Below are 6,780 nucleotides of genomic sequence, written 5' to 3' on the forward strand. Positions count from 1 at the left end.
TACACAACAGATTTCTTTATATTAATTTTGTATCCTGAAACTTTATTGAATTCATTTATTAGTTCTAATAGATTTTTGGTGGCATCTTTAGGATTTTCTATATATAACTTTACGTCATCTGCAAACAGTGACAGGGTTTTTTTTTTCCTTTCCAATTTGGCCTTTTATTTCTTTTTCTTGTCTGATTGCTGTGGCTAAGACTTCCAATACTGTGTTGAATAAAAGTGGAGAGAGTGGGCATCATTGTCTTCTTCCTGATCTTAGAGGGAATGCTTTCAGCTCTTCGTTACTGAGTATGATGTTAGCTGTGGGCTTATCATATATGGCCTTTATTATGTTGAGGTACACTCCCTCTATACCCACTTTGTTGAAAGTTTTTATCATAAACGTATGTTGAATTTTGTCAAAAGATTTTTCTGCATCTGTTGAGATGATCATATGATTTTCATTCTTCAATTTATTAATATGGTATATCACATTGATTGATTTGTGGATATTGAATCACCCTGCATCCCTGGTATACATCCCACTTGATCATAGTGTATGATCCTTTTAATGCACTGTTGTATTAAGTTTGCTAATATTTTGTTGAGGATTTTTGCATCCGTGTTCATCAGTGATATTGGCCTGTAATTTCATTTTTTGTGTGGTATCTGTCTGGTTTTGGTATCAGAGTGATACTGGTCTCAGAGAATAAATTTAGAAGCATTCTTTTCTTTCCAATTTTTAGGAAATAGTTTGACAAGAATAGATATTAACTTCTTTAAACGTTTGCTAGAATTCACTTGTGACGCTGTCTGATCCTAGACTTTTGTTTGTTGGGACTTTATTACTTATTCAATTTCATTACTGGTAATTGGTCTGTTCATATTTTCTATTTTTTCCTGATTCAGTCTTGAGATGGATTACAATATGTAATTGTTCGTAGTAATCTCATAACCCTTTGTATTTCTGTGGTGTGGGTTGTAACTTCTCTTTCATTTCTGATTCTTGTTGGATTGATCTTTTTATTATTATGTAGTGTCCTTCTTTTTCTCTTGTTACAGTCTTTGTTTTAAAGCCTATTTTGTCTGTTATAAGTATTTCTATCCAGTTTCTTTTTGTTTCCATTTGCTTAGAATACCTTTTCCCATCCCCTCACTTTCAGTCTGTGTGTGTCTAGATCTGAAATTAATCTCTTGTAGGCAGCATATTTATGGGCTTTGTTTTTTTGTTTCTTGTTTTTTTTTTAAATACATTCAGCCACTCTATGTCTTTTGATTGGAGCATTTAGTCAATTTACATTTAAAGTAATGATTGATAGGTACGTGCTTATGGTCATTTGTTTTTGGGTTGTTTTGTAGTAAATTTTTTATTCTTTGCTTCTTCTTTTCCTCTCTTCCCTTGTGATTTGATGACTATCTTTAGTTTTGTTTGGATTCCTTTCTCTTTGATTTGTGTGTATCTATTATAGTTTTTTTAATTATAGTTTTTTGGTTTGTGGTTACCATAAGGTTCATATATAACAACATAGGATTATTATATACGATTATCTTAAATTGGTAAGTTTGAATGCATTCTAACTTTGCATTTTTATTCCCCTCTCACATTTTATGTTTTTGACATCATATTTTATATCTTTTTATTTTGTGTATTCCTTAACCACTTATTGTGGATATAGATAACTTTACTACTTTTGTCTTTTAACATTCCTACTAGCTTTTGCTTGTATGTAAAACTCTTTATTTCACTTTCAAATCTGGATGAAAATCTTGCCAAGTAGAATATTCTTGGTTGTAGATTTTTTTCCTTTCATCACTTTAAATATATCATGTTACTCTCTTCTGGCCTACAGTTTCTGCTGAAAAGTTAACTGATGATCTTATGGGGGGTCCCTTGTATTTAACTAGTTGCTTTTCTCTTGCTGCTTTTAAGATTGTCTATCTTTAATTTTTGCCATTTTAATTACAATGTGTCTTGGTATGGATCTCTTTGAGTTTATCTTCTATAGGACTTGCTATGCTTCCTGGAAGTGGATGTCTGTTTCCTTCCCCAGGTTAGAAGATTTCTGTTATTATTTCTTTAAATAAGTTCTCTGTCCCTTTTTCTCTCTATTCTCCTTTTGGGACCTCTATCATGCAAATATTAGTGTGTTTGATACTGTCTCAGATGTCTCTAGCCTAATTTTTTTAAATACATTTTTCTGTTCAGCTGGGGTGATTTCCCCTACTCTCTCTTCCAATTTGCTGATCCATTCCTTTGTATCATCTAACCTACTGTTGATTCCTTCTGGTGTGTTTTTCATTTCAGTTATTGTATTCTTCAGCTCAGTTTTGTTCTTCTTTATATTTTCTAACTCTTTGTTGAAATTCTCACTGTGTTCATCCATTCTTCTTCTGAGTTCCTTGAGTATCTTTACAATCATTACCTTGAACTTTTTATTGAGTAGATTGCTTTATCTCTACTCCATTTAGTTCTTTCTCTGAGGTTTCATCTTGTTCCCTCATTTGAAACAGATTCCTCTGTCTCTTCATTTGGTCTAATCTTCCGTGTTTATTTCTATGTATTAGGTAGGTGGGTTATGCCTCTCCACCTTGGAGAAGTGGTTTTATGTTAGACGTGTCCTATTGGGCTGAGCAACATGCTCCCTCTGGCCACAAGAGCTATGTGCCCTAGTGGTGCCTTCTATATTGGCTGCATGGGCCCTTCTGTTGTGGTGGGGCCGACTGCTGTGGGCATGTTGGTAGGTGGGTTGACCCCTGGCCCCGCCTCGTGTAGTGGCTGTGGGCCCACTGGTAGGCAGGTAAGCCCCAGGTGCTAATAGGCTAGAGGGAGGATATCAAAATGGCACTTGCCAGCACCGGTGTCATCACGGTAGAAACAGCTGCCAAAAGTGACTGCCACCAGCTTCTTTATCCTCAGGGGGTTCCCAGCTGCCTCCTGCCTCCCCAGGAGGCTCCCCAAGATCAAAAATTGAGTCTGACCCAGGATCCTTTCAAACTACTGCTCTGCACTGGGATTCAGAGTGTGGGAGATTTTGCGTGTGGCTTTTCAGAGCAGGGTTCTTATTTCCTACAGCCTTCTGGCTCTCCTGAAAGTAAACCCCACTGATCTTCAAAGCCAGATGTTCTGGGGGCCTATCCTCCCAGTGCAGGACCCCTACCTGGGGAGCTGATGTGGGGCTCAGACTTTTGCTCCTTGGCAAGAACCTGACTATGGGTCACTGACCCAGAGTTGTGGGTTCTGACTATACTGCATCTCTGCCCCTCTTACCTGTCTTGCTGTGGCTCCTTCTTTATATCTTTAGCTGTGGGAAATCTTTTCTGCTACTCTTCCAGTCTTTCTCATTGAAAATTGCTCTGTTAGTAGTTGTAATTTTGGTGTGCCCATGGACGTAGGTGAGCTCAGCGTCTTCCTACTCAACCATCTTGGGGAAGCTCTCCTCAATGAACTTGCCTGCTCTGGAATTTAATTTGTCTGGTCCTTTGTACTCCCATGGCTGTCCAATGTCTTTATAACTATAATTTTCCCTAGCTGCTATGGTGGGAGCAATGGTCTACTGATTCTTAGTATAAACCATGTAGAAGCTGACACCCCTTACAGTGGTTAGGGGTAGAAAATTATTGCCCAGTGCCGGGGGAAGGGGCAAGGGCACACAGTGAGAACTCCCCTTCTCATATCCCATCACCAGAATCTACCCTTTTTCTACTCTAGGGCATAATTCCTCCCTCTACTCACTTACCCAGAAGCCCAAGTACCCAGTGGTTCTCGAGGTTTTATTTACTTATTTATTTTTTACAGATTCACCAACTTGCCTCTGCTTTTTGGTGCATCACTGAGATTGATTTTGGGGCAGGAGCCAGTGGTAACCCATGCTAGTGACTCATCATATCATGAACCAGAATTACAGCAAAGACCCAGCTCTACCCCATATTATCTGAATCCCCCTGAGCAAATCACTTCACCTCTCCTTTCCACAACTGCAAAACAGTGTTGACCTAGATCACACACCGTTCAAATGTGTATAAAAAAATCCTGAAATCTTTAAATGTTATGTCCATGTAAGCAATTATTATTTCTTGCTCTTTGAAAGCAATACTCTTATAGAATCCATCTGTATCACTACTTTGAAAAAGTAGTACATAGAATTCCTTTATGCCCTTTACCCAAGTTCCTCAATTACAAATATTTTCCCCATTTGGATCTATCATCCTCAATGATAGATAGATAGATAGATAGATAGATAGATAGATAGATAGATATTTTTCTCCTAAACTATTTGGGATAAATTGCAAACACCATGTCTTTCCCCTAAATATTTTTTGTATATTTCCTGAGAATAGAGATATTCTTAACAGGAAATGAAGTAAGAATACAATACTCATAAGTGATCTGGAGTTCATATTCCTATTTGCTAGCTATCCTATATTTCCTTTTGTGGCCATTTTGCTCAGTCCAGTGTCCAGTCCAGGATCCCATGTTGGGCTGAATTTCATGCCTTTTTAGGCTCATTCTTTTCTGGAATGGTTCTTCAGCCCCTCTATCTTCCCCTGAACTTGACAGTCCTGGAGAGTATGGGGTGGATATTTGCAGGGTGGCCCCAGGGTTGAATCCAGAGGATGTATTTGGGCAGGTCCACCCTGGAGGTGAGGTTGTGGGTGGCACAGCACATCGAGAGGCACTTGGTAAGCTGGGGTCAAGTTTCCACCAGTCATCCCAGCAGTCACTGGAGACTCCAGGCTGAATCAGATGCTGCAGAGCTGTGGTTCTCGAAGTCCGTCACCACTTCCATTTATTAACTCGCCTTCTACTGCAGGGAAGAGCTTTTCCTTCTCCCTTGTTCACTTATTCCTTTACTTTTGTATCGGTATGATCTCATGGATTCTTGCATTATTCTTCGGGTTATAATCTGCTACTGCTGTTGGCCGTCAAGGGACTGTTTGAGTACGTACCTCCTGAGTGATACCCCTGTAGGGTCCCATGGGTCTCGGAGATTGTAGGATGAATGGATGAGCTGGTCAAGGGGCGAGCTCTCGGTTGTTTTGATAAAAACCTAGTGAATCAGAATTAGCCCAGGTGCCTATTTCCTAGAGTGACCTGCTTTTCTAGCATGAATCTCCTAGAGCCCCTGCAGGGACCCCTGCCTCCCGCCAGCCTGGAGAAAGAGCCAGGCTAGATTGGACACGCGCTTTCTCGCTTCCAAGCCTGCCCACTCTGCCCTCAGCTTGAATTATCCCCCCAGACCTGCTGCTAAGGCCCCTTGTTGATCATCTCCAAAACCCCTCGGCAGGAGCGACCCTCTGTGCTGTGGGTAGCCTGGCACTATATCGAGAGCCTTCTACCTGCCCACTCCCGCATTCCCGGGCACTGCAAAGCAGACAAGCTGTTTGGAAAAGCATCTGGCAGCACATAACAAGAATCATAAAATTGTTTGTTCCATTTGACCTTCCGGTGACATTTCTGGGAAGTCGTCCTGAAAGAAAATCCCAAAAATGGCAAAAGCCTATGCGTAAAGACGTTTATTGCAGAATTATCCAACTCACAAGGCACACTGGACACCTGTCAGTTGGGAAATGGTAGGCAATTTATGGCACACTGAATAGATTGAATATTATATTTCTTCTCCTATGATTCTAAAGATTATGAAGAAGCAAGAAAAATGTGTGATGCATTAAGTAGGAAAATGCAGAGTACAAAATCTTGCATAACCTTGAGTATCTTTATGGATAATAATAATATCCATATTCTCCATAATAATATGGACAAAAAGGTTTCCTTTTCTGAAGAGCTGATATCGGAACTCCTCCTGGCGGGGGGGAGGTGGCATTGAGTTCTATGTACACACAGGTGGAGGCTCCCAGGCCCTCGTTTAAGGCAGCCCTGACTGTTGTTGAAAGTGTGATGGTCACTGAAACGAGAATGGTCCCCTCTAAACTGGACCAGCGCTGGGCCAGCATGGGGAAAGGACAGGAGTATCTGCTTCCTCACACCCGCACCAGGGGTCCAGGGCCAGCTGATCTTACCTGGGCGTATCTGAGCAGTGCAGGCAAACTATATGCAAGGCCGAGCAAAGAGCAGAGACTGCAAAAGCTGAGGAGAGAGATCCCTACAGGTTTCAGCTGCTAGGGGCCTCCTGGCAGAACCAGAATCGGAGCTGGGACCCGGGTGATGACTAGGACCTGGGGAGGCTAATGAATAGACCTACGGGTGAAGGGCATCTTTCTGTTTTTATTCACAGCTTTATGGGGATACAATTCACACACAATTCGCCCATTTAAAGTACACAATTCAATGACTTTTTGTATATTCCTAGAGTGGTGGGACCATCACCCCTGTCAATTTTAGACCATTTTTATCACCCCCCAAAGAAACCGTGTCACCCCCACAATGTTCCCATCCTTACCACCCTCCCCAGTCTTAGGTAAACACTGATCCACTTTCTGTGTCTAGGAATTTGCCTGTTCTGGACATTTCATATGAATTGAATCACATAACATAGCGTCTCTTGCTACTGGCTTCTTTCGGCTAACAGTGTTTCCAAGTTTCATTCCCTTTGCAGCACACAGCAACACTTTATTCCTTCCTATGATTGAATAATATTCTGTTCTGTGCATACCATATTCTGTTTATCCATTCATCAGCTGATGGACATTTGGGTTGTTTCCACTTTTTGCCACTGTGAATGCTGCTGCAGATATTTGTGCACAGGTGTTTGTGTGGATACATGTTTTCATTTCTTTTGAGTATATACCTAGGAGCAGAATTGCTGGGTCATATGGTAACTGTTTAACTTTCTGAGGA

This window comes from Balaenoptera ricei, chromosome 7, assembly GCF_028023285.1.
Source record: "Balaenoptera ricei isolate mBalRic1 chromosome 7, mBalRic1.hap2, whole genome shotgun sequence".
Classification (NCBI taxonomy): domain Eukaryota; kingdom Metazoa; phylum Chordata; class Mammalia; order Artiodactyla; family Balaenopteridae; genus Balaenoptera; species Balaenoptera ricei.